Source organism: Micrasema longulum, unplaced genomic scaffold (genome assembly GCF_059751315.1).
Source record: "Micrasema longulum isolate JH-2025_06_02 unplaced genomic scaffold, ASM5975131v1 h1tg001652l, whole genome shotgun sequence".
In the NCBI taxonomy this organism is placed as follows: Eukaryota; Metazoa; Arthropoda; class Insecta; order Trichoptera; family Brachycentridae; genus Micrasema; species Micrasema longulum.
The window spans coordinates 73,128-100,024 of NW_028278831.1; the positions used below are offsets into that span (position 1 = coordinate 73,128).

The window sequence follows — 26,897 nt, forward strand, 5'->3', positions numbered from 1 at the left end:
ATGTTAAGAAAAGTATAAAAACTGTAAATTCTGTAAACAATTCACCAGTCATGAAGATGCCTATTTAGGCAAAAGCGCTCGTTGGTCAAAATAATAAAAAATAAAACTAAACCAAAAAGTTTCATTGATAAGTTTATTTATAATTTTACCATAATTATATTGTTTTGTTATTGTTAACAAAAACATTTTTCACTTTGTGGTATGACATTTTACACTTATTTGTTTATAAATTTGTATAAACCACTTAATTTTTTTAATTACAATTCGCCCGGTTTCGAGGTTACTACCTCATCGTCAGGAATTCAACTAACTTATAATTACACGCGTTGCTATTTATATAATAAAATATTGTATGAAAGAGACAGAAAATTGAAAGAAAGAGAGAGAAAAAAGATAAAATAAATCATAACGGGAATAGTTTTAAAAGAGGACTCGAAGTTAAATTTAATTGATTATTTATTATTTGAAGTTTTTAATTGATGGCTTTACTAATTTCTAATCGTTCTAAATTATGTAAACGAAAACCATTTTTATTGACATGCAAAATTTCTACATACGTTTCTTGATTATTTCATGGTTTTCGGATATAAGATGATTTGCGAATTCTGAAAAATTATTATTACTCAGACATCTTATATGTTCTTTGATTCTAACTTTAAATTTACGTGAAGTTTTTCCAATATAGAAATTTGGGCAATTTAAACAATTTAATTTATAAATTCCCGAATGATTTAATTTATCATCCTTATCTTTACAATTTGTTAATATTTTACCTATGTTATTATTAGTATAAAAAGCTGGTCTAATATTGTTAGGTAAAATTTGTGCTATATTATTAGAAAATGAATTAATGTACAAAATTCTACGCCAGTTCTCATTTTTATTGGAAATATTTTGGGAACTGTATAATTTTTTATATGTTGTTTTGTTTCTAATAAAGAACTGTTTGTGTTTTTGATCCGTCCTGATGCTGCAGAAATAATAAATAAACAAAATTTCTACATGCCTTTGAAATTTCCTTGTTTCTTGAAAATTTATCACTGGTGCACCCTTTATTGACTTACTAATTCATATCTCGAGATATATGAATGTTTGGAAGACTCAATAAAACCTGTTTTGGGTTCGTTTTCAGGTCAAAATGCGAAATTTGGGTCGGTTTTAAAATGTCGTCTTGTTGGTGATATTTTCAAAGAGTCGTCGCAAAGCAACTTTAGAACGAAGCGCTAAGCAACACGAACTCAACCAACCACTTTTATTTGTTTATTAATGATTTGCACATTATAAACAATTATACGCTAAAACAATACTCACTTATAGATTCAAAAACTACTCTTACTCAAATGAAAGACATAACCCCCACAATACATCAAATACAAATAATATAATCACTAGATCCTCAACACATAAACAACTTAAACAAATACTAACTAATACCACTTTCAAACAAAGGGATTTTGAGTATTATTCAATTAAAATCTATAACCTACTTCCACTATCTTTTAAAGCAATTAGTAATGAGAAAATGTTTAAAAAGGCTATGAAAAAATGGATAGTGGAGCTAGGTAGAAGTAAAATGGATTGTCTCATTCGCCCATACCAATGCTGAATCAGCTGCTCCACAACTGTATAGCTTATGTTAGGTTTTTGTTGTTTTCATTGTGTGTTTTGTAATATAAATAATATAACCACTAGATCCTCAACACATAAACAACTTAAAAAAATACAAACTAATACCACTTTCGGACAAAGCGATTTTGAGTATTATTCAATTAAAATCTATAACCTACTTCCACTATCTAATTAAGCAATTAGTAATGAGAAAATGTTTAAAAAGGCTATGAAAAAATGGATAGTGGAGCTAGGTAGAAGTAAAATGGATTGTCTCATTCGCCCATACCAATGCTGAATAAACTGCTCCACAACTGTATAGCTTATGTTAGGTTTTTGTTGTTTTCATTGTGTGTTTTGTAATATAAATAATATAGATGTACATAAATACCTTGTTTTTAAAACTGTCTGAATATTTGTGAATTATGTTTGTTTTTTAGGTTAATATTCTTTGTTGATTCTCAAATGTAATTTAAAAAAACTAAATTATTAAGTGTCCTCGGCACGGGAAACCTCAGTGAGGTCACATTAGTTTTATTATTCATTATAGTTTGTAAGCGAAAAATATAAATAAATAAATAAAATAAATAATGATTAATAATAAAATGAATGTGACTTCACTGGGATTACCCGTGCCGAGGACACTTAACAATTTACTATTTTTTTGTTTACATGTGAGAATATACTCGTACAAGGAAGACTTAATAAACGGAGATAATTAAAATGTTTTGACAGTTTTAAACATCATGTTGTTATGTTTATATTTTATTTGTGTATATTTTAATTATTTATGTTATAAAAGGCACAATAAAAGAACAAAAACAAATTGGCCCTACGGGATAGAATGCTTTCCAAGTAGAGGTGCGAGGCTGTGAAAGTGAAGTGATGTTTCAGAAAAAAATTCAAACCCACTTCTTCTCTAAATTATTTGCAGCTTAAAACATATGGGTGTTCTAACATAGGCAAAATGGTGAATGTTACACAGAGCGTAAAGTGGCCACTTAAACCAGCAAATGACAGGTCATAAGCCCTGTAGATGCCTAGACTTCCATATTCCCTTCTTTACGGTATTCTCCATCCCTGTTGTAATTTGTTCATATTACAAGGTTTTTTTATTTATTTTTAAATTATAAGTTAAATTTGTATTGTACTTAAAAATGCCCACTGGGTGTGCATATAAATAAATCAATTTAGCTTCTGCCCTGTGGGTTGGTTTCATATTATTTAATTGAAGTGAAATTATGCATACCAGCGCGCTATTAAACGCCTATTCAACCATAATTTATATGATATAACGGACCATCTTGTTTCGTTACATATTTCTACATACGTAGCGTCAATTACTATCGACCGGTTGGGATGGTTAGTTACTGCCCTAGAAAGGACCTTACGTGGAATCGAACCGGCGATGCTTTAAATTAAATAAATAAAAAAATAATGACCCTTTTTGACATATTTGGAACAAAAATTCAGGGCAACTTCTGAACTTTTTAATCTGATCCCATTTTTTCAATAATTAGTTTAAAATATATGAATCGTATAAATTTACCATCATAATTCTTGTTCTGAACCTAATGGTACATAAGTCACTACATAAATATATTTTTAAAATATGACCCTTTTCGACATTTGTGGAAAAAAAATTGAATAATTTCTGAACTTTTATATAAGATTTAATTTTTTTAAATAATGAGTTAAAATGATATGAATCGTACAAAACTACCAGCATCATTATTTTTATAGACAAGTACATAAAGCACTGCATTGATACACCAACCACAGCGTATTTGATTATCTTTGTCATGCGAAGATAAGACAATCAACCTTACGCTTCATGTGCCAGTTCATTCACTATAAAGTATTTTTATGTTAAAAAAAAAACACATGTTCAAAGCCTTTTCATCCTTGTAATAGTGGTTTGACAACCATGCATCAACTCTTGGGTTTAGTTTCTAACACGGTTGACTCAAAATACTAAGTTCAATGGCAGGCCTAGAATTTCATATTTCCTTTTCAGAAATGTTTTCCATCTCCGTTGTAATATGTTGATTAGTTAACGGTGTCGTTGGTTTGGCAAATAAGAAGTAAGACTGCTCATTTTACCTTCATGTAACAAGAGGAAACGCGTTTTCACTTTTCTTCACACAAACGTATTCCCGTATTTTCTCCTTGGATTTTGGCACAAGTGCAATGATTTTTTTATGTACTATAGATATTTACCATTGGCGTGTTTTTATTAGCAAGGATAACGCAAAGTAACAAAAACACAAAAGATACTGAAATAAAAAATCATTGTGATACTCTTCCATGAATAAAATAAACAAATCGGTTCAGTTTTAGGATGCGGAAAACGGGACAGCGAAACGTCAATGATTTTGATTCAATATTAATCCGACCCATAGTGCAGTTGTCTTTTTCAAATGCAAAATGTTGGGTTCGCCATACAGTGGCTCTAATTCGTGTTTAAACTGTCTTCTCCACACTCCGTTTTGGTTAACTGCAAATATCTTGTTGAATATTTCGAGCATATACAGGGCGCTCATTAAACCCTATCACATCCGAAACCACGATGATCAGTATGAGCAAGAAGACATATTGGTATATCAAAATGTTTTTTTAGAACGAATAAAATTTAAAAAAATAAAATATCAAAAAAAGCAAATGGTTGCTTACTTCTGCAGGGGAGAAACGAAGAGGGGGAGGAGGGAGTCTGATACTGCGCCGCGCTCCTTTCACTTCTCCCCTGCAGAAGTAAGCAACCATTTGTTTTTTTAAACATTTTATTTTTTTAAAGTTTCTTTGTTCTAAATATTTTTTTAAATGTGCTTATATGTCTTCTTGCCCATACTGATCATTGTGGTTTCGGATGTGACAGGGTTTAAAGAACACTCTGTATAACAAAGTATATGAGGGTACTATTTGCAAACCCGGCAAAATCCATCTTTCTTTATTTTGAGCAAATCACAAAAAACTGATACAATACTTACCTTCAACTTTTATTTTAAACTTCATTTTTTTATAATAATTAGTAAATATTTTTTGCGTAAGCAGTCATAAAATAAGCATGATTATGTCAAGAAACAGTAGTGATATGATACATTTAATTTTATACATTCCAACTTTACAATACTCTAGTAAAGATTGCCATGTTTGCAACAACCTCGATTATTTAAAAGTCAAGTTCTTACAAATAAAGCCGTATTTTTAACTGACAATGTTATAATTTTTGTAAAAAATTGTATTTTGAATAAGTTTCAAATAATATCTCACTTTTTTTAGATTTTGGATTTTGCCGGGTTTGCAAGTGGTACCCTCGTATGGGCTACAACATTTTACTCTCCAGAGATAACCAGACCGCTGGGCTTCAGAGGAGGATCGGTCTTGGGTGGGCAGCATATGGAAATCTGAAGAGGGTCTGAACAAAGTCTGAAATGCAGAATGTTGGACCAATGTGTACTTCCAGTATTGACATATGAAGCAGAATCGATTATGAGGAAGCTCCTAGTAGCAGAGAGAAAACGTGAATAGGCCATACACTCTCCGATTCCGCGTTTACATTCCTTAGCCAACAAATTTACTTGTGAAATAGACATTTTTAATACGACAATTATCAATTTTAAAACGTTCTTAACTCTTGTGTGGCTGTGATGTCACACTAGTCGACACAGGACACAAGACTTGATATATCTCTCTTATTTTTTAAAATGATGAATTCTTTTTTTTATGTAATCTTCAAATGGACATTTTCACACCCGATTTAGAAAGTAAAATTTGCATAACTACGCTATACGTAAATACAAAAAATATTTATCCTTGCCACGCGAAGAATGAATGTCCGCTAATTCAGCAACACATATATACAGATGCCTTATACAAGACAGAGCACGAAGATAAAAGTCATAACAAGGAAGACAGAGACGCTACTCTGCGGTGGATGTCGTCTAAAACAGATTTAGTCTTCAGTCGGTTGATGATGGGGGACGCACGCGCGTAACATGAGCGGCGTATTTGTGATTTTTAATTTATTTTGCTATAACAGGGCTAAATTATATGTTTATTCCCATAAATTATGGAAAAAGCATTATTAAACAGTAGTCTCCATGTTTTTCATTTTTTCAAATGTCTGAACTTTAGAACATTCCGTCTTTTACTAGTGGTAACACGATGTTACATCACCGCGCGCAAAGGGATTATTTACCACAGTCTTTTAAGAGTTAAATGCACTGTTTGAAACAAATTATTAATGTCGTAATGAAACTTTATTTTTCATACAATTCTTTCTCTGTTTTTGATGTGTATTATTATTATTATTATCTTATCTCTTTCTGATATTAATTTATCAAATATTTTTGTGTACCGTATATTATATTATTTTCACATATATACTTACTGTTAACTAATTTTCATTATTTGTTTTTAAGATTAATTTGTTAATAACAATTTTTTTATACGTATATATGTGTATATATGTGTGTATATATATATTTAGAATTCTTAACAAGTTATTTACAATTTGTTTTTTAATTTTAACATTGTTCTTATATTCATATTTTTAATATTTTTTTTATGCAAAGTTTCGCTTTTTATTTTGCATTGCAGTTTGCAATTTTATTGTTTCTACATGTATATAAAATCTTTTTTTATTTCTTTTAATGTGTTTTGTATTTATAAAATTATTACTTTCTTTGTTTGTAGTTACCTGTATTTTTTTTTTATACTTTTAAGTATGTATATGAAAATGTATTTTTTTTTTGTTTGAATTCTTTACAAGTTACTTACAATTACTTTTATTATATCCATTTAAAATTATTTTTTTCTTTTTTACTATGTAAAGTTTCACTTTTTATTTTGCATGGCAGTATGCTTCTTATTGTTTCTAAATGTATACAAAAAAGCATTGTTTATCTTTTAAATTTTTACGCACTATGTGTGTACTTAACTGTATATTTTTTGTAAATGCCCCTTGGGCGTATTGTAAAATTAAATAAATAAATAAATAAAATAAATATTACATGTGAAATTCTGACTGAATAAGAAACACCAAGATAGGTAAAAGGTTGGGAGTAACGGACGTAGTCGAAGGATTGGCTAAGCTTAGATGGTCATTTGCGAGACATGTTGCCAGATTAAAAGACGTAACATGAACCAAAGGGGTAGTTGAGTGGAAACCTCTTGAAAACAAAAGAAGTGGAAGGAGACACCCCCACACAATATGACGGTCAGATTTTTTTAGTTGATTTCTGGAAGCACATACACATTGCATATAATCCAAATATACCGAAAGAGATCGATTTGTATGTTCCTAATAACTTACTACACCAGGGCTGGTATTCCAAACGCTCTCTTGGCCGTATTATCTCGTGTATTTACATACAAAATACACGAAAAAAACTGTTTTCTCGTGCCACGAGAGTGGTTTAGGATAACACCCCAGGGCTGGTATTATGAAAGAAATTTTAACGCGTCACGTAATTTTTATTAGTTATTACATTTTATTCTACTCTTCCATTCCTTGAAATCCTTTAAATCCATGTACTAAACGAAATTAAATGTCTCGATTATTCAAATTTTCATTTCAGGATCTTTGCCAGAGTGTAGCTATCGAGTCAAAAACACTCGTCCTGGTTCTGGTTCTATTTCATACACAGAACTGTAATCTTTAAAAATATACCCGCTTGATTTATTTCCATGTACCGACAGCTAATAATTTCGATATCAAATTGATAAAGATACCTGATTTACCTGTCCTAATTAATAATGATGTTTCTCAGTTTTCCTGTTCTCGGGCGTCCTACTTCCAGTTTCCTCGACATTCATGAATCGCCTTGCGTCTCGCGTACATACCGCAGGCGCAGGTCCGAGAGACTTTGTACTGCCCAAGACCAGGTAATAAGCTGCGGTCATTAGACCGCATCTTCAGTGCAACGCAGCGTCCTTGACCGTCCAGCCTACTTTCAATTGTAAATAGTTTATTCACTTCATTTTGAATCGACTTCGTAAGACCGCCTGTTCGCTTTACTAAATTTCTCATTTCTGATAGAAGCTGCGCAATTTGCGTGGTCTTTACCGCGAAGCTTGACACCAGCAGCAGCTCCTTTAAATTAATTTAGCTATTTTTAAAACACCCATGAATATAAAACGCTCATTATTTTTAACACAAGAAAACGCAGAGTTACAAAATTGTCGAAAGAAATTAAGCAAACAGAATTAAGAATAGTCCGGAAAGAGCGTAGAATCCCATTTGAATACATCGGACTGTGTCCAAAAATCCTCCACTTTACCCCACTTTAGCCTCGCGCATGCGTAAAGTCGCCGCGTAATGTTGCCAGATCGCGAAAAACATAATCAGAACACAAATGTGAGATAATTATATTTAATAAAAAAGCAACTTGTTAATTTCTCTAAAATTTTATTGTACGGGCGGAAAAATTTACTGAGACGACAGCGTAAATAAATAAAGGGTCATTTAATAAGGGTTATTGAATTAATGAACTTTCAAAATAAAAAGTAAAACAAATTTTATTTTACATAAAACGTACATGTTAAATAATATTAGATGTTTTAAAGATAATGTCGGTCGAATTTCCACCACGGCGCTGTTTAATCCGAGAAGTCCAATTTTCAATAGTTCTCTCATTAGATGAGCAAAGTAGCGAGAAAAACTTGACTACCCTGGCAATACTAACAAAACGTCTATTTTGTTTTCTTTGACTATCTGACACATGGAAAAACAATTCAATTTTAATAGTAAAGTAGTGAAGTAAAATGGATTGTCTCATTCGCCCATATCAATGTTGAATCAACTGCTCCACAAGTGTAAAGCTTATGTTAGGTTTTTGTTATTTTCATTGTGTTTTGTAATATTAATAATAAAGATGTACATATTATATATTATAAACCTAGTTTTTAAAACTGTCTTGTTGAAAAAATTTTAAAATATTTTTTTGATTATCTGTGTTTATTAAGTTGGTCTTCTTTGTTTATTCTCAAATATAAAAATATTTCAAAAAAGAATATTGTTAAGTGTCCTCGGTACGGGTAACCCCAGTGAGGTCACATTATTTTTATTATTAACTACAGTTTGTGAGCAAAAAATATGAATAAATAAACACTTAGAGGGTATTTTACTATCTCCTTGTAAGTTCTGATTAACAAAATTTAAGTCAAAATTAGCTACCCGGTTTAAATTATATTTGCAACTAACCGAATTCACCATTGAAATAATGCTAAATCAATCTTTCAACTGGTGTGTTTAAAGATTCCTTGTGCAACACACTCGCGGAAAGCTCTGACTGAAAAAATCTGTGTGGCTGTAAAAAATCACGCATCTTTTAAAATTCACACTCCTACGCACACCTAACTCCATCATTCTTCAGTTAATACTCGTACGTTTAATTTAGTTAGTTTTCGTTAGTTTTAGACATATGCAGTATTTTTTTTTTTTTTTTTTTTTTATTTTTTTTTTATTTATTTTTTCTTTTTTAAATTCAAAACAATTTTTTTTTTAAATTCCCGCCAAACTGCAGAAGCAGTTTTTTTGCAGGGATTTCTCTCTTTAAACATTTTTGTAACATAATATAATAAATGTTTACATGAAATATTTTTTTTAAAAAATCTTAAAAATATCAATAAAATAAAAGTTAAAAAAAAATTAAATACAAGTTAATCAAGTCTTTTTTGAAAACGAAATATATAAAAAATAATAAACAAACACTTTTTTTGACACTGTTTTAGATTGTTTGGTTTCCCCATTTTTTTATATATATTTTTTTTTTTTTATAGACTAAACTTAGAATTTAAGAAAAAGATTTTTAAAACCAATTTTACTTTGTTTTTATTCATATCACTATTTTTTATTTCGTCCGGGAGTCTCTTTACTATGCGAGGGAGTATATACGCCCTGGTCCTCTCTCCATACGCATTTATGGCTCTTCTTTCTATGAAGTTTCCTCTCGCTTTTTGGCGCATTTCATGCTTATGTGATATTGGCGTTTTATAGAAATCCATGAAGTCCTCTGTTACCAGGCGATAGTATATCATATTCTGTACCGTCAAAACTTTACACATCGGGAAAAGATTTTCGTAGTCATTTTGAGTTATTAAGTTGGTTTTACTTGCTAACATTTTAAGGAACCTAATTTGTAATTTTTTTATCCTATTTGTATACGTTGTAAATGTTAGCCCGTAACAACTCACTCCATACGATATAATTGACTCAACCAGCGCATGGTATAAACAGTACAAGGTACCGCTTTTAGTTTTTGGCAAACACTTTCTACATGTAATTTCCAATGAAATTTGATATGTTATTAAAAATTAGAATTAATAATTAAGGTGTATTTTTTATGACGTTAAGATTAATTAACGCCTAAAAATTAATCTTAACTTTAACTTTACAATTAACTAACTTTAACATTAACATTTTACAACAGAGATGAAGGACATTTAAGATAATGTAATATAGAAGTCTAGGCATCTACAGGGCTAATAACCTGTCAATGGCTGGTTTAAGTGACCACTTTACATATTGTGTAACATTCACCATTCTGCCCTTTTTTGAACATTTATATTCCTTCAATTCTTTCATCTGTTGATGTTTGTGAAGTTAAAGAGCTGAAACCTTTATTTATGCGGGTGAGATTCGTGTAATTGAATTATTTCACCTACATACTAGGCAACGCCTGAAAATGTTAGTTTTTCAATTTCTATAGTTCTTCATGGACCAGGTGGATTTATCAACTATATCAAATACTGCATTTGATATGTTATTAAAAATTAGAATTAATAATTAAGGTATATTTTTATGGCGTTAAGGTTAATTAACGCCTAAAAATTAACCTTAACTTTAACTTTAACTTTACGATTAACTAGCTTTAACATTAACATTTTAAAACAGAGATGAAGGACATTTAAGATAATGTAATATGGAAGTCTAGGCATCTACAGGGCTAATGACCTGTCAATGGCTGGTTTAAGTGACCACTTTACACATTATGTAACATTCACCATTCTGCCCTTATTTGAACATTTATATTCCTTCAATTCTTTCATCTGTTGATGTTTGTGAAGTTAAAGAGCTGAAACCTTTATTTATGCGGGTGAGATTCGTGTAATTGAATTATTTTACCTACATACTAGGCAACCCCTGAAAATGTTAGTTTTTCAATTTCTATAGTTCTTCATGGACCAGGTGGATTTATCAACTATATTTTGAGTTTGTCCAAATTTTTTGTTTTTGCTCAGTCGCGGACAGGGTATCACACGCATAACGGTGTGATCACAGCAGATAACGAGAGGATGAGAGACGAGTTTCTGGCGCCTCCACACCAGAACCAACCAGCTAAGGGAAGGTAACCTCGACAGAAAAATCTACGGGAAACCACTCTGGTCATCTTTTCCCCAGAATCGCTACGGCGAGTACATCCAATAAGCAGTTGTCCTGGCTGCTGAATACAAGAGTAGCGCAGAACCGAGATGCTTTCGCTGTAGTTATCGCCAGCGTCAGCAGGGCCTAATAAAGCACCTCAAGAAGTAGAAATAACTCCCGAGGGCTGAAATCTAGTACCAGCCTACAAACATTTGGACAAAATCAAAACATTTTTCATACATCGAATTCTCACAAATAATTTTAAAATAAATTAACTATTTTACATAAGATTGCATTGTGACTGAGTACATGAGAATATAATGTTCATGATTGTTATTGTTAAAGCGTAATTATGTTGGTCGTTACTCTTGTGTTTCTGGTTCACTGCCAAAATAAACAGTTATGAGTTCCACAAAACATTAGATAATAACAAATGTTCTTACGAACCTTTAAACAAACGTCTGACAGTCATTTCAAAATCATTAAAACAGAGTTACGATGTTTAATTACTTTGCACTGAATACGCAAAATTACCTCAAGTGCAAGCATTGCATTTAGTAAAAATATTTGAGAAGAATAATGAATATTTTTGTTTATTTTATTATTTTCACGTTTTCGTATTGTTGTTGATAGGAATTTGCGATGGGCGGGTCAGGTCCAGTCACTTGACTCTAGGTCAGTGGTACCCAAAATCTTTTGACCCACGGACCCCTTTTTAAAGTCAAAACTTTCCCACGGAACCTGAGGGAAAAACTACATAAATGCATAATAGAAAAATCACAAATTCAACTTTGATGTCTTGAATGGTTAATGGTGACGTAAAAATAAAATATAAATAAAACGTTTTGTTGAAGAAGTATTAATTGAAATTCATACTTTTGTTTTAAAATACAAAAAAATAAAATAACTTGGATAAACCTAATGGGATGTTATAGGGTATTTATGTCCGGCTTTATGTTTGTAAGTAGCAACCAAAAATCCCCACGAGCACTAATTTCTAGCCGGTCTCTTTTTTTTGTGATGGTGCTCATCGAATTTTTTTTTAATTCAGTAAATAACGTTTCACCTTTAGTATCGGTTTCCAAACATTTATTTAATATAATTTACCAAATAACATTTTTTCTTCTTTTATAAATCTCACATAAGCTTAAAATAAAGTTTTGTTTCTTGGTAAAATTAACTCGTCAAGCTGTAAAGAAAATTCAGATGTTTTTAACTAGTCGCATAAAGAGATTTCTACACACGGAACAATACTTAATGATTTTTTTAAAAATTATCTAGAACTCGAAGAGTCAGTGATAGGTCCGTTTTTATTTATTCTCTATGTCAATGACATATTTTGTCAAAATTTAAATTCAAAAATAATATCATAGGCCGATGATACGGTTGTTTTAGTTGAGGGAGTTAACTGGAACTCAGACAATTTAGTAGCTAATGACGTTATAAGTAAATTGAAATGATAGTTTGACAAAAACATATTATCTTTAAATATGAAAAAGACAAAAATCATCCCATTTTTTATTAACGAGACAAAAGCAATTGTAACAAAACTAACTGCGATCTTACATGTTCAGTACTTGATACAACAGACAAAATTAAATATCTCGGTGTCATAGACCAAAACTTAAAATAAAAATACCATATTAGTGAACTCGTTAAACGAATTAGAAAATGTATATACATATTTATTATTTTAAGGAATATTTTTTAAATCAATAATTTTAAAATAGTTTATTATTCAATTGTACAATCTTCGTTACAATATGGTATTGTAGGGTGGGGTTGTTCATATGCCTATATATTAAACCCTCTTAAAATAGTACAAAGATGGATTATTAAAGTAATTCCTAAGCAACCCTCAACATTCAACACGGAAAGTCTATTTGAAATATTTAAGGTTCATACAGTAGACACTCTTTATCAAATAAATGATACTAAACAAATATATAAAAAATAAAAAATAAAAGAATTTGAGATGAATAAAACTCAGATACCAACAAACCAACATAATATTAAAATTCCTAAATTCCACACGAGTCATGGTCAAAATAGTTTTTTATTTAAAGGTGTAAAAAATTATAATAATCTTTACAATGAACTAAAAACTATTAAAAATAATAAATAAATTTAAAGTAAATCTAAAGAAATTTTTTGAACACGTGTAAAAACAACATTAAATTTTAATTAGTATGAATGTATTATTATTTTATGTTTTTTCTTTATATATCGAATAAGATTTTAAATTCTGACATAACTGTCAGTCAAATAATATCGCTAGGTTCTGTCATATTAACATATAAGAGTATCTAGGTGTTAGAAAGTTACCACGTTAAAAAAATAATTTAGTTTTTATATTTTTTCCATCTGTTTTACTATCTTTCTGAGAGAACGTATCCAGAGTCAGCCTTATAATTTAAATAAGATTTTTAAGCATATCGTTTTGGCAATGGTTAAAAGTCATATAAAAATCATATATAAGCGAGCTTTTTTGCTTGAATTAGGATTTATTGGAGTTTAAAATCGCTTTGAGGTGGGCACTTTCTATCACAGAAGCATATTTAAAATTGAAATAATAACTACTTTAAATTTAATGACGTAAGGAACGCGGACTAACTATTTGCGGGCATTCATTGGCTAGTTTCGATCATATGATGTCGATATGACAAGTAGGTAGAGCATACCGAGGTAAGATACAGATAGTACAGAAGTTAAGTATACCGTCTCGATATATACAGATGAAGATAGCGTTCATAATCGAGGCACTGGTACCAATCATTCAAATAGAGAACTAGATTTTTCTTAAACCCAGACCAAGAGTAATTATGTAATTGTACTGATTTTGAATTAAAAACACGAATAATTTATGGTTAGCTTTTTTTCTGTGGAAAAATACACCAAGCGAGCGGTAAATACATACACCTACACATACACATACACATTACATCGTTTTATATTTATTGCACGCGAGTGAGACTGGAACTCACGATCAAATATTTACATGGAAAGTGATTTCATTATCTGAACCAATTAATACATGGATGATAATCATGACTACGTCAATGACTGACCAAACAAAATAAACCTCAATGCATTCAACGTGAGGCGTGAAGGTGTCAAACTGTTACTCATTTTTTAAGTACGTTCATAAGATCTTAAAACTTTTTCATTTTGTATTTTGAAATGTTAATCAGTACCTCAGAGTAAAAACGCGCTGTCCGCTTATTGAGATACCATTTCACTCTATTTTCGGCACCTTTAGCGCTTTTCAAAAATAGTTATTTTAATTTTTAAAAATATATATATTTATTTTTAATCGTGAAATACTTCATACACAAACATATTCTCATGTGGCTCTAATAATAACAATGTACATATATTTCATTTACAAGTTATTCAACACATATTTCTTAACCTTTTGCTTGAATTTCGATATTTTTTTTCTTCATAAATGCTAATCTACTTGCAAACCCGGCAAAATGTACTTTCAAACCCGGGAAAATCGAAAATCCAAAAAAGTAAGATATTAATTAAAAATTATTCAGAATACATTTTTTTACAAAAATTATAATATTGTCAGTTAAAAATACGGCTTTGTTTGTAAGAACTTGACTTTTATATTATCGGGTTTGTTGCAAACATGGTAACCTCTACTGTACTGTAAAGTTCGAGTGGATAAAAATAAATTTATTATTTTACTACTGTTTCTTGACAAAATCATGCTTATGTCATCACTGCTTACGTATAAAATATTCAATGATTATAATAAAAAGTTTAAGTTTAAAAAAAAAGTTAAAGTTCAGTATTGTATCAGTTTTTTTGTGATTAGCTCAAAATAAAGAAAGATGGATTTTACAGGGTTAGCAAATAATTTCCTTAAATGTATTTTTACCATTTTATAATATTTTTAAACGGCCATATTTGTGTAACGTACGTTTAAAGACAGCAGATAAATCTGGACGCTTTTAAGGGCTTACAGGTGGATCTAGTTCCCATAATAAACAATTTATAATAAAACAAAACCGTAGGGATAAATGATAAACATCCATAGTGTGTAAATCTTAAAGTAATAATATGCCACTGGCTAATAGAGACTCCCATATGGACAAAAACCATTAAATGATAATAAACCACGAAGTAAGCTACAGTTTACAGCAATATAACATGCTCAGATCGAGAATTCCAAGCTCAAACTATAACCGTCCGTTACACATTCGTTGTTAAACTAAAATCCAAACCATTTTTTTTTTAATTTTTGTTCTATGTAACAGAGCTATAGGGTTTCTCTTGTGAATTATAACTCTGAGGATGAAATATACTTATGTGACATTGATATATATGTATATCCTAGATGCAGCACTAACCACCTGTCCTGTGTTTCATTCAACCTAAGTTCCTGAACCTAACTTGTAGTCAGTAAACGTGAATTTGTGGTAAAATGGCATAGACAGTTAGACTTTTTTACTCTACTACGGGTTTTGCACGACAACACTTATTTTTTGATTGAATTTTTAATGTTAATTGTACATTGGCGGGCTTATTGCTAAATGGACATTCCTTACAACAAACCAATAAAACAAAAGTTTTATTCTATAATTCAAGTTACAAACATATTTAATAGAAGATAAAAATAAAAAGCTTTAGATATATAAAAAACATTGTTTCAATCTATGAAAGTACTGGGCATAGCACATTTTTTTTAAAAATAGTTATTGACACAAAATTGATAAAAGTAGTTATTGAAGCCAGTCCAGTCTCGTATATTTCGCAGCCAGGACATTTGTCTTCTTCCAGCCCCTCTGTGACCCTCAATATTCCAAATTAAATTAAGCAAGTGGTACTTTTCTCCACGCATTATATGCCCCAGATACGAAATTTTACGAACTTTCGTGGTGGTTAAGAGTTCTCTGTTCGTTCAAGCTCGACTTAAGACTTCTGAGTTTGTTATCAGGTCTGTCCAAGATGTCTTAGGCATTCTGCGATGCAATCACATCTCAAAAGCCTCCAGTCTGTTCATCGTGTTCACCTTCAGAGTCCAAGTCTACCTGCCATACAACAATACAGACCACACATGACATTTTACTAATCTTTGCCTTATTTTCAAGTTTAGATTAGCATTGCAGAATAGGGATTTCATTTTATTAAAAGTAGCTCTTTCTGTCACAATTTTGCATTTAATTTCTACATATTTAATGTCATTTTTAGCATTCTATAATAATATGGACGCTTCTAAATTGTTTTTAAACCTTTGACGCATAAACAGACTGACCTCAAAAGCAGTTTTCTTCCGGCAATTGTTTGGTTAGTTAGTACCTATTACCTATTGAAATGACGCAGTGACTATGGGATAGTATATTAAGGTATTATGACTGTCAAACTAAAGATATGTGATTGCTAAGTTGACCTAAAGATTTGTCCAAAATGAATAATTGTATTTCAAAAACTAAGTAAGACAGCGAAGAATAGAAAGATTTACTGAGTAGTTTTGTTTGGTAATTAACGCCATTTTAATGTCATTTGAGCAGATGAAGACTACAGTTCTGTGTGCGAAATGAAACCTTAACCTTAACCTACTACTGACCTACTTGGGTTTGGAAAAGATAACAAATTATCATGGACAAAACATATCAAAGCAGTTATAAAAAAACTCGGCTCAATTATTGGGGTAGCGGAAAGAACAGAAGTATTTATTTATTTATTTATTTTGTTCATTAACGCCCAAAAGTCATTTAAAAAAATAAAAATGAAATACATGCTAACATACTAAATAATAAACATAGAATATACAGAAAAAAATTGTGAAATTAGTTGAAAAGGATATGATAAAAAGTTTTACAAAGTAAAAAAAAAAAAACAATAATAACAAAGGTACGCAAGAAAAAACAGAAAGCAAATAAACAAAAAATGCAAAGATATAAGCTTATGAAATAAATTATTAAAGCCAACAATAAATAAAGTGTTACGGTAAGCAAGAAAGACATTTTTATGTTAAATTAATAAACAAGCAAGCATATATTATCACGAAAAAATAAGAAATAAAAATATGTATCTATGAAATGCGTATTTGCCAATACTACAATGCAATTTGATATAATAGTAAAAAATAAAAAACAAGTATAAGGTAATAAAAATAAACAAGTAAGTATTTTTTTTAATTTATGAAATTGAATTGTCAATAATAGTTTGACGAGCATCTACAAATAAACTTGATATTGTGGACTTATAAGATGGTAAAGAATTGGACATAATGTTTGCAGCCGTTCCATAAGTGTTACCTAACCTATGCAGTCTCGGCATCAATGAATTGTTTTGTTGGTTGGAAGAAGTACTGGAGAAATTAAACAATAAAGTACTCCTAGTGTTGACAGCAGGTACTCTAAAATTAATCAATTCAAGTATTTTTGGTGCGTCAAAAAGAGAGTTTACAATTGTATACAGTACAATGAGATCATTAATAGTTAATATTTGTTAACATCATTAATATTTGATAAAATAACAAAATTCATGATATACAATGCTTTCATACTTCCACACTTTGTATATGGATTAATAATATGGTCACAGTGTAGTAAACAAATGCAAGATTCAGTTAAAAGGACAATGAACAAATCACTGAAAGTAACATTTAATTCTAATTAATATACTAGATCTACAGATTTAGATAAATTAACAAAAATGCTCAATTTAGATAAGTTAATTTACAGAGAAAGGTAAAGATGGTATTTAGGATGAAAAATAATAAAATTAGGAATAATATTAAATTTTATTTGAATACAATATACATCTAAGAAATATAAGAGCTCCACATAATTTAACTAACGAACAACCTAGGACTAATATAAAAAAAAACAGTTGTGTGTAAACAGCGATAAAATTCTACAATTCACTTTCCAATGACTACAAAGATATACATACTTCAAAAACACCTTAAAAAACTATTCTTATTGCCCGGGTGACAAGTGTTATTTTTTCGACTTTAAATAGTGTCATAATATATTTTACCCCTTATACCAGCACATTTGCTGATTGGGAATATTTTGAACAAATAAAATATGTAATGTAATATGTAATTTAATAAATTAAGTAAAACGATGTATTTTGTCATCTTAAAAACTGGATAGTACTTTTTGGGATAGTAGGATTTTACTGGATAATATTTCAAACCCTGATCACTTTAAAAATAGTGATATTTTACTTTTTTGTTTTTCTATTATTTTCTGTTAATGATGCTTTTATTTTTTATATTTGATTATGTATGTAACTAAATTTGTATAATATATTTCGGATTATTTTTATTTTTTTATCTTTGATTTTTGAATAAGAAACCAAAATGACATAAAAAAACTACAACGACAGCAAAATAAAATATTAAAGCTAGTGTATGCCTCCCTTATATAATAACTTTAAAAGAACTAAACAATTAAACGTTATTCAACTAGAATCTTTAAAATTCATTCATAACTTTGCTACTGATATCATTGTAGACAAAGAACTAAAACTTGAAAAAAAAGTCATAAACATGAACAAAATACAAGAATAAGAGAACAATATCGCAAACAACATTTCAATACATCAGGGACTGAAATTATAGAATAAATAACCAGACAAAATTAAACAAAAGACTCAGTCAAACTTTTCAAAGGGTGTAAAAAATTCTTAATCAACAACAAAGTATGAAAAAAAATTAAATATAATTTTTGTAAAATGAACTTTTAGAATCGGGTTGTGGCCATGTGGCTAGTGTTTCAAACTCACGGATTAAAGGTCCGTGGTTCGAATCCTACTCTACCCCAACTTGATTCCCATTTCCTTATAGTAAGTTATTTAAAACTCGTTGTAAATGGCCCTCAAAATTAAATATTTGGGTAAATCATTCAATTGTTATTATTACTCAATTGTACAATCATTGTTACAATATAGTATTGTAGGGTAGGGTGGTTCATACGCCAATATATTAAATCCTCTTAAAAAAGTACAAAGATTAATTATTAAAGTAATTCTAAAGAAACCCTCAACATTCAATGCGGAAAGTCTATTTGAAATATTTAAGGTTCATACAGTAGACACTCTTTATAAAATAAATTATATTATACAAATTTATCAAAAAGAAAGGAAAAAAAATTCAGAAGAATAAGTCGCTCAGATACCAACATAATATTAAAACTCCTAAATTCCACACATGTCATGGTCAAAATAGCTTTGTCTTCAAAGGTGTAAAAAATTATAATAATCTTTTCAATGAACTAAAAACGATTAAAAATGACATATCAATAAATAAATTTAAAGTAAATCTAAAGAAATATTTTGAACACGCGTAAAAACTACATTAAATTTTAATTAGTATGAATATATTATTGTTTTATGATTTTTCTTTATATATCTTATGTTTTCATTTTTTTTCTCATGTACTCGTATTTAAAATTATATAAACTCTTATAAATAAACAACTACAACAGTGTAAGTCACTCTCCAAGCACAAGAGTTAGTCTCTTTTTTTGGAGAGTTACAGTGATAACATTTACTAGATGTGTAAAAGTAGATATGGATAGAATTTTTTTAAAACATGTACCTTTTATGAAATTTATTAATAACAAAAATTATAAGAACGCAATATTTCTTTTTTTAATGTAATATTTTTAAATCCGTAAGGGTTAATAAATAAATTTAAAAAATTTTTTTGGTTTTTAAAAAATGTTCTTAGAGTACTCTTTTTTTATTTTCTTATTTGAAATTGAATTTTTTCGCTTTATTATGTAACATGTTCTGTTAAATTTGTAAAAAACTTGGATAAAAAATAGTACATACACAGGATGTATGTACTATTTTTTATATCACATTTCTTGTTACTAATGAAAATAAAATAAATAAAAAACAAAATTCTGATAAATAACACAGACGCGTTTGACCGACATTTAAAAGCCTTTCCAATCAGAAACAATTTTGTATCGTTATTAATAAGCATCATCAAAAGTACGAATAACACGGTTAACTACAAACGGGTAAGTGCTTGTAAACATCGTTAAAATTTGTGGTTTATATTATTTTTTGCACACTTTAACCAAAATATCGTATAAATATTGTCTTGAAATCTATGTAGTATAAAGAGAGCGAATACAGAATGATGACGATCATGAACTCCTTATAAAATTCTGCATAATTCTACGCACTTGTAATTTTCTCAATCTAAACGGATTTGGTAGGTAGGAAAAAATTGCCCTAAGGCAGTACGCCCGCCCTTATATGTACATAAATTGCATATGTATACTTAAAAAAAAAATTTTTTTTTTAATAATAAATTTCATAAAAGGTACGTGTTTTTAAAAAATTCTATACAGATCTACTTTTACACATCTAGTAAATGTTAACACTGTAACTCTCCAAAAAAAGAGACTAACTCTTGTGCTTGGAGAGTGACTTACACGGTTCTAGTTGTTTATTTATAAAAGCTTATATAATTTTGAATAAACGAGAACATGAGATAAAAAAAGCTTAGGATATATAAAGAAAAAAACATAAAATAATAAAACATTTATACTAATTACCATTTAATGCAGTTTTTACACGAGTTCAAAAAATTTCTTTAGATTTACTTTAAATTTATTTATTGATATATTATTTTTAATTGTTTTTAGTTCACTGGGGAGATAATTATAATTTTTTACACCTTTGAAGACAAAGCTATTTTGACCATGACTTGTGTGGAATTTAGGAATTTTAATATTATTTTGGTATCTGAGTGACTTATTCATCTCAAACTCTTTTATTTTTTCTTCTTTATAAATTTGTACAATGGAATTTTTTATATAGAGTGTCTACTGTATGAACCTTAAATAGTTTATAAAGACTTTCCGTATTGAATGTTGAGGGTTTCTTTAAAATTAATTTAATAATTAATCTTTGTACTATTTTTGGAGGGTTTAATATGTCAGCATATGCACCGTTGGATGTGTATATAAAGTGAAAAATAAAAAAGCTCCCCAGGGTGTGAATCTTGTCCGTGTCCTCAAACATTTGGACGAATTAAAAACATTTTTGATACAACTATAATTCTACGGAGACAGGAGTGATAAGAGTACTGTCTGACATTATAACGGCGGTAGACTCTGGTAATCTAGTGTTGTTGAATCTTTTGGACATGAGTGCTGCATTTGATACTGTAGACCACAACATTTTGTCTGGAAAAAACTTATGGTATCCGTGATCAGGCACATATGTGGTTCAGTTCATATCTTAACGAAAGAGAATATGCAGTTGTGTTCCAGGGTGATAGCTCATCCAATGTTAAGGTGTCTACTGGAGTACCCCAAGGATCAGTACTCGGACCACTCCTCTATCTCCTGTATACCAAAGATATAGATACTATTATCAAAGAATGTGGATTGTGGTCTCACTGCTATGCAGATGATACGCAGATTTATTTTTATTGTAAACCGAGCGAGAGAAATGTGCTTGTTGATTTGATTAATGGATGCATTGAGAAAATAGGAAACTGGATGGCTGAAAATAGACTAACACTTAATCCATCTAAAACGGAACAACTATTGATGGCTTCAGCCAGACGACAGAATTTGATTAAGGATACGGCACTACCCGATGAAAGGAGTACCGCTTTACCCACCGTTAAACTACTGAGAGTCATCCTTAATTCTGACCTTTTTCTTGACGCTCAAATTAGTAGAACGAAAAGTTCCTGCTTTTACCAGCTGAGACAGATTAAATGCATACGCAAACATTTGCCAGTTGATGCCGCCCGTCAATTAATAAATACGTTTGTAGTGTCTAGAGTCGATTATTGTAATGGTATCTACGCAGGTTTACGAATTAATAAAATAACTCGCCTGGCTGTATTAAATGCCGCAGCGAGACTTATTTTTGGAATCTCTAAATTCAGTCATATCACTCCACTACTTCGGGAGTTGCACTGGCTACGTTTTCCACAGAGGGTGGAATACAAACTCTGTTGGCTTATGTATAAGTCACTGCACAACTCTGCTCCAGAATATCTAAGGGAACTCTGCATTCCAGATGAACTAGCTGATCTAAACATTTATTTTAAAATATGTTTTTACACTAGAATATCTTTGTCCCGGAACAGGCGCCTGAAACGTAAGACTGATCATCTTACCTTTATATAACCAAAAAAAAATCAAGATACGCTGCGATTTGTGTACCAGTATAGTGCCCTATGCACCATTAGGTTCAAAAGGGGAAAGATGATGATGATTTAGTGATTTTATCAACATATTAATTTACAAAAACTTTATTGGTCTTTTCATATAAGAAAGTTTGTTTTAATTATTTATTATGTATGACTATAATATGTTATCAAAATATATTTAAAAAAAAAAAACAAAAAATCTCCTTCCATGGCGCTATTTTACTGTGAGGGTAGGCAGAGGGGATGGGCTGCTACACTATCTTATCGACGTCTATCCTGACATACATTCCTAGCTTTTTCTACATTCATATACGCTCTTCATAACCCTGTCATACATTGGTTTCCCACACATTCGACAAATGATATTTGGATAATTATCATATTACAATATAGATGAAGAACATTTTAGAGAAGCTAATATCAAAGTCTAGGCATCTACAGGGCTTATGACCTGTCATTGGCTGGTTTAAGTGGCTACTTTACATACTGTGTAAAATTTACCATTGTGCCCATATTTGAACATCTATATTCCTGCAATTATTTCATCTGTTAATGCTTGTGAATTTAAAGAGCCCAAACCTTTATTTATGCGGGTGAGATTCATCTGATTGAATTATATCACCTACATACTAGGCAACGCCTGAAATGTTTATTTTTCTATATTTATACCTCTTTATGGCCCAGTAGGATTTATCAACAATATTTTGAGTTTGGCCAAGTTCGTAGACAAGGACTGGATTCAACTCCCTGGGAAGCTGTTGATATCAACATATTACAACAGTATAGATGGTCGAATATGGGCAGAATGGTAAATGTTACACAGTGTGTAAAGTGACCACTTAAACCAGCCAATGACAGGTCATAAGCCATATAGATGCCTAGACATCTTTATTACCTTCTCTAAAATGTTCATCTCTTTTGTAATAAGTTAATATTAACAGCTTCTTAAGGAGTTGAATCCAGTCCTTGTCTACAAAAATTTGAACAAACTAAAAATATTGTTGATATTTGGAAGAGATTATTGTTTATCTGGATTTAAGAACGTGGTTTTATATATTGATTTTTTTATACGATTTTTTTTTATTTGGATTTTTTTATTTTTGATGTACATGGGATATACATACAAAATTTACATATTAGGTTAAATTATTAGAACGCTAATATTTCTTTTTTTTTTAATAAATTTTATAAATAAATAAAATCAATTATAGTTCGATTTACAAAATATTTAACATATTCAAAAAATACGTACCTTGAAAATTAAACCATCCAATGAACTTGATTTCCAATCACTTATCACTTCAGTCAACAATAAAAAAAACAGCCCGCTACCAAAATAACAAATTTTAAAAATGAAATATCAACTCATAATTTGAAAGGTTTTAATTCTGGATTAAAAGATTTAACCGTTCTTAAAATATTTTTATTTGCATACTCGTTTTCTTTTCTTGTATTGGAATTTTTGACGTTTTTTAACGCGTGTTCGGAATTTGAAATCGACGTACGGACACACGTGACTGCTGTGCTAAGAATCGGCTCGCGACAGGTCCGCCCAGCGTGAACACTGTAATACAAATGGGAACATTCTTCGACCGTGCTAGTTTTTAACGTCTGATTGCCCAGATTTTCAAAAAGAGTTTGTTTAGTCGTAAATTTAGTAAAAATTGAAGACAATAATAGATAAAAGTGTAATTTAAAAAAAAAAAACAATTTAAGTGTTTAGAACCGCATTAATTTGGTATTTTTAGTAACGTATTCATCATCATTCCCTTTCAGCACATAATTTTCAATTTTTCAATTTTATTTATTTATACAGGATGTTTAATAAACCCTGTCACAACCGAATCCACGATGATCAGTATGAGCAAGAAACCATATTGGCACATTAAAATCAAGAAAGGAGCTCTGCGCTGGTTTGGACATGTAAAACGATGGACAGCGAAAGAACGGCTAAGAATATTTACAATGCGAACGTTGATGGATGCAGAAATAGGGAAGACCGAGAAAGACATGGCATGACCAAATGTAAACTACTTGTTCTTGTTCTTCAAAAGTCGGAATAATCGGCGCGCGTGCATGAGAAAATGTATTAATGTAGAGGAAGCGAGATGTGTATGGAAAAATAGAGTGATGTGGCGTTCTATCCTCTCTGCCTACCCTTACGGGGAAACGGCGTGATGGTTTGTTGTGGTGAATTTTTTTTAGAACGAATAATTTATTATTTTAAAATATCGAAAAAAGCTAATGGTTGCTTACTTCTGCAGGGGAGAAACACGGAGCGGGGAGGGGGGAGCACGATACTGCACCGCGCTCCCCTCACTTCTTCCCTGCAGAAGTAAGTAACCATTTGTTTTTTTAAATATGCTAATATGTCTTCTTGTCCATACTGATCATCGTGGTTTCGGATGTGAGAGGGTTTAAAGAACACCCTGTATACATGTACATTATAAAATGGAACATCTTAATTCATACATACAGAAATACTATAAATAATTAGGTATATTTTTATAAAATAATGGTGCATAGGGCACTGAATTGGTAAACCAATCGTAGAATATCTTGATCATTTTTGTAACATGAAGGTAGGATGATCAGTCTTACGTTTCAGGTACCTGTTCAGGGACTATAAAATATTCTTGTGTGAAAACCTCCTTTTTAGGTGTTATACTCGTAATAAAATCTTATTTTATCTTTAATAATTGATATTTTATATATTTTTATATTTTTGACACTTGTGCAATAATATTTACACACATGTCTACCCTCATTCCATTAAAACACCCACTCACCGACCCTCTCACACACTTACACTAACACAAACACACTAGCATGAATTGTACGAGTATTTAATGTATTTCTGTGGATATCTGTCATTAGTTTTATTCTCTGTATATTTTATTTGTTTTATTTTTTTACATGTATTACTGTTGATATCCCTAATAAATAAAATAAATATAAAGATGAAGATGACGAATGGTGAATGTTGCACAGTGTAAAAAGTAGATACGTAAACCAGCCAATAACCGGTCAGAAGCCTAGACTTCAATTTTCTCTGCCCAGAAATGCTTTATATCTGTTGCGATAAGTTTTAATAAAATTATGTTGACCTTCATAAATAAATCAAAACTTCAAGTGAAAAACGTGTCAAAGTCAAGTTTTTGACCAAGTCCTCGAATGTAGGTCAGTCCCCCCAGCCACAGTGCGGTGCATCTCCGGCCTGTGAGTGTCTGGGTGCGCTGTGTCTGTGTGTGTGTGTGTGCCATACTACCATCACAAGAACTTACTCGGTGGATTCCTCACAACTTGCAAATGGGTTATTATGGGAATGGTATTATACGTAGACCTCACAGTGCTGTTTATCACCTCTAGCTAAAGGGCTGTATTGAGGTTTGCATGAACTGGCTCAATCACAAATAACTATCGACGTGCTTAAAAACATGCTAAGCATTTGAGCGATCACAATGAACAATAACGAACATGCTTAAGGTGTCGCAGTCATAAGTGAAAGTGTGTGTAATCTCTAAGTCAATTCTCGAGTCGGTTTGTTTTTTTGTTTTCCTCGTAAATAAATACAGTTCACTGGCAGAAAATCGGAAAAATAATGCAATATATTGCATTTGCAAGATAGTAAGGAACATCCGAGAATACCTAATATTAAATAGCAAAATATTTACGTTTCGCGACGCATAATCCTGCTGCGAAATCACATATTTGAATTTTTCCGGTATAAAAATGTAAAATATTCCAAAGCTGCTATTTTTATTTATTTATTTTTTATGCTATTTATTGCATTAAGCCGGCGGTTGGAAAGCCAAGTGTCAAGAAAAGCAGTCGCCATGGTAATTGTAATTTAATTTTCACTTTTTTGTATTAAATACTCCTTACTGTTTTGCTAATGCAATATATTGTATTATTTTTTATAGTAAACGCAGATTTTTGCCAATGAACTGTATTTATTTACGAGGAAAAAGTTGACTTAGAAATTACACACGCGTTGACTTATAACTTAAGCATGTTTATTATTGTTCATTGTGATTGCTCAAATGCTTAGCATGTTTTTAGCACGTCGATAGATATTTGTGATTGAGCTACAGCCGCGTGATTCCCGACGGAGAATAGCCTATTTCACATATATCGTCTTAATCTAAACGGCACGGTAAAATTATGGTGGATTGACATTTATTCGATTCGTTCGCAATTTGAAAATATATTTTTTTCTTTTTTGTCTGTATTTTGCGCGACTAAAAATTGAGGCGGAAGTATTGTGCTGGCGGTAATAATGCATTCATGGTACACATACAAGACACGATGTCTTTTTCAGAATAAAATACGCTTTTGCATGTCTTTGTTAGTCGAGTTCGGTTCTGCAAACAAGGCTGTAATGTCAATAATGCACAATTATGTCTTTACATTGTAAACTTGAAGCATTTGCGTTTAAGTGGGTATACACTACGAAAGACGAAGTCTATAGACGGAGAAGATAAACACACACAATATTCTTGTATGCAATAGATTGTGTGAGGCACGGGGATAAGCAAATAAAATGAATAACTAATGAAAGGTTGTTTAATAATTTATTGATTAAAGGGATATTATTTTTCCGAGCCTTCCTCATGTGAAATATTTCTAATATTAAAAGCATTAACTTTGTGGTCAAACGTTTTACTAAATGTTATATTTATAACTACTTACCGACTTTTCTATGTCTACCGGTTTCGAGACGTGCCCGTTTCTTCGTCAGGACACCAATCAATCCAACATGCAAAA

General features: G+C 30.6%; 1 protein-coding gene across 1 annotated transcript in view; it reads right to left on the reverse strand.

Annotated features, from left to right (window-relative positions):
• Osi17 (DUF1676 domain-containing protein Osi17) overlaps positions 1 to 23,726 on the reverse strand; it is a 95,118-nt gene extending 71,392 nt beyond the window's left edge. The window contains exon 1 of the mRNA XM_088237135.1: positions 23,383 to 23,726. The gene's annotated coding sequence lies outside the window, so the exon portion shown is untranslated. The remainder of the gene's footprint in view (positions 1 to 23,382) is intronic.
• Positions 23,727 to 26,897: the final 3,171 nt, after the last annotated feature.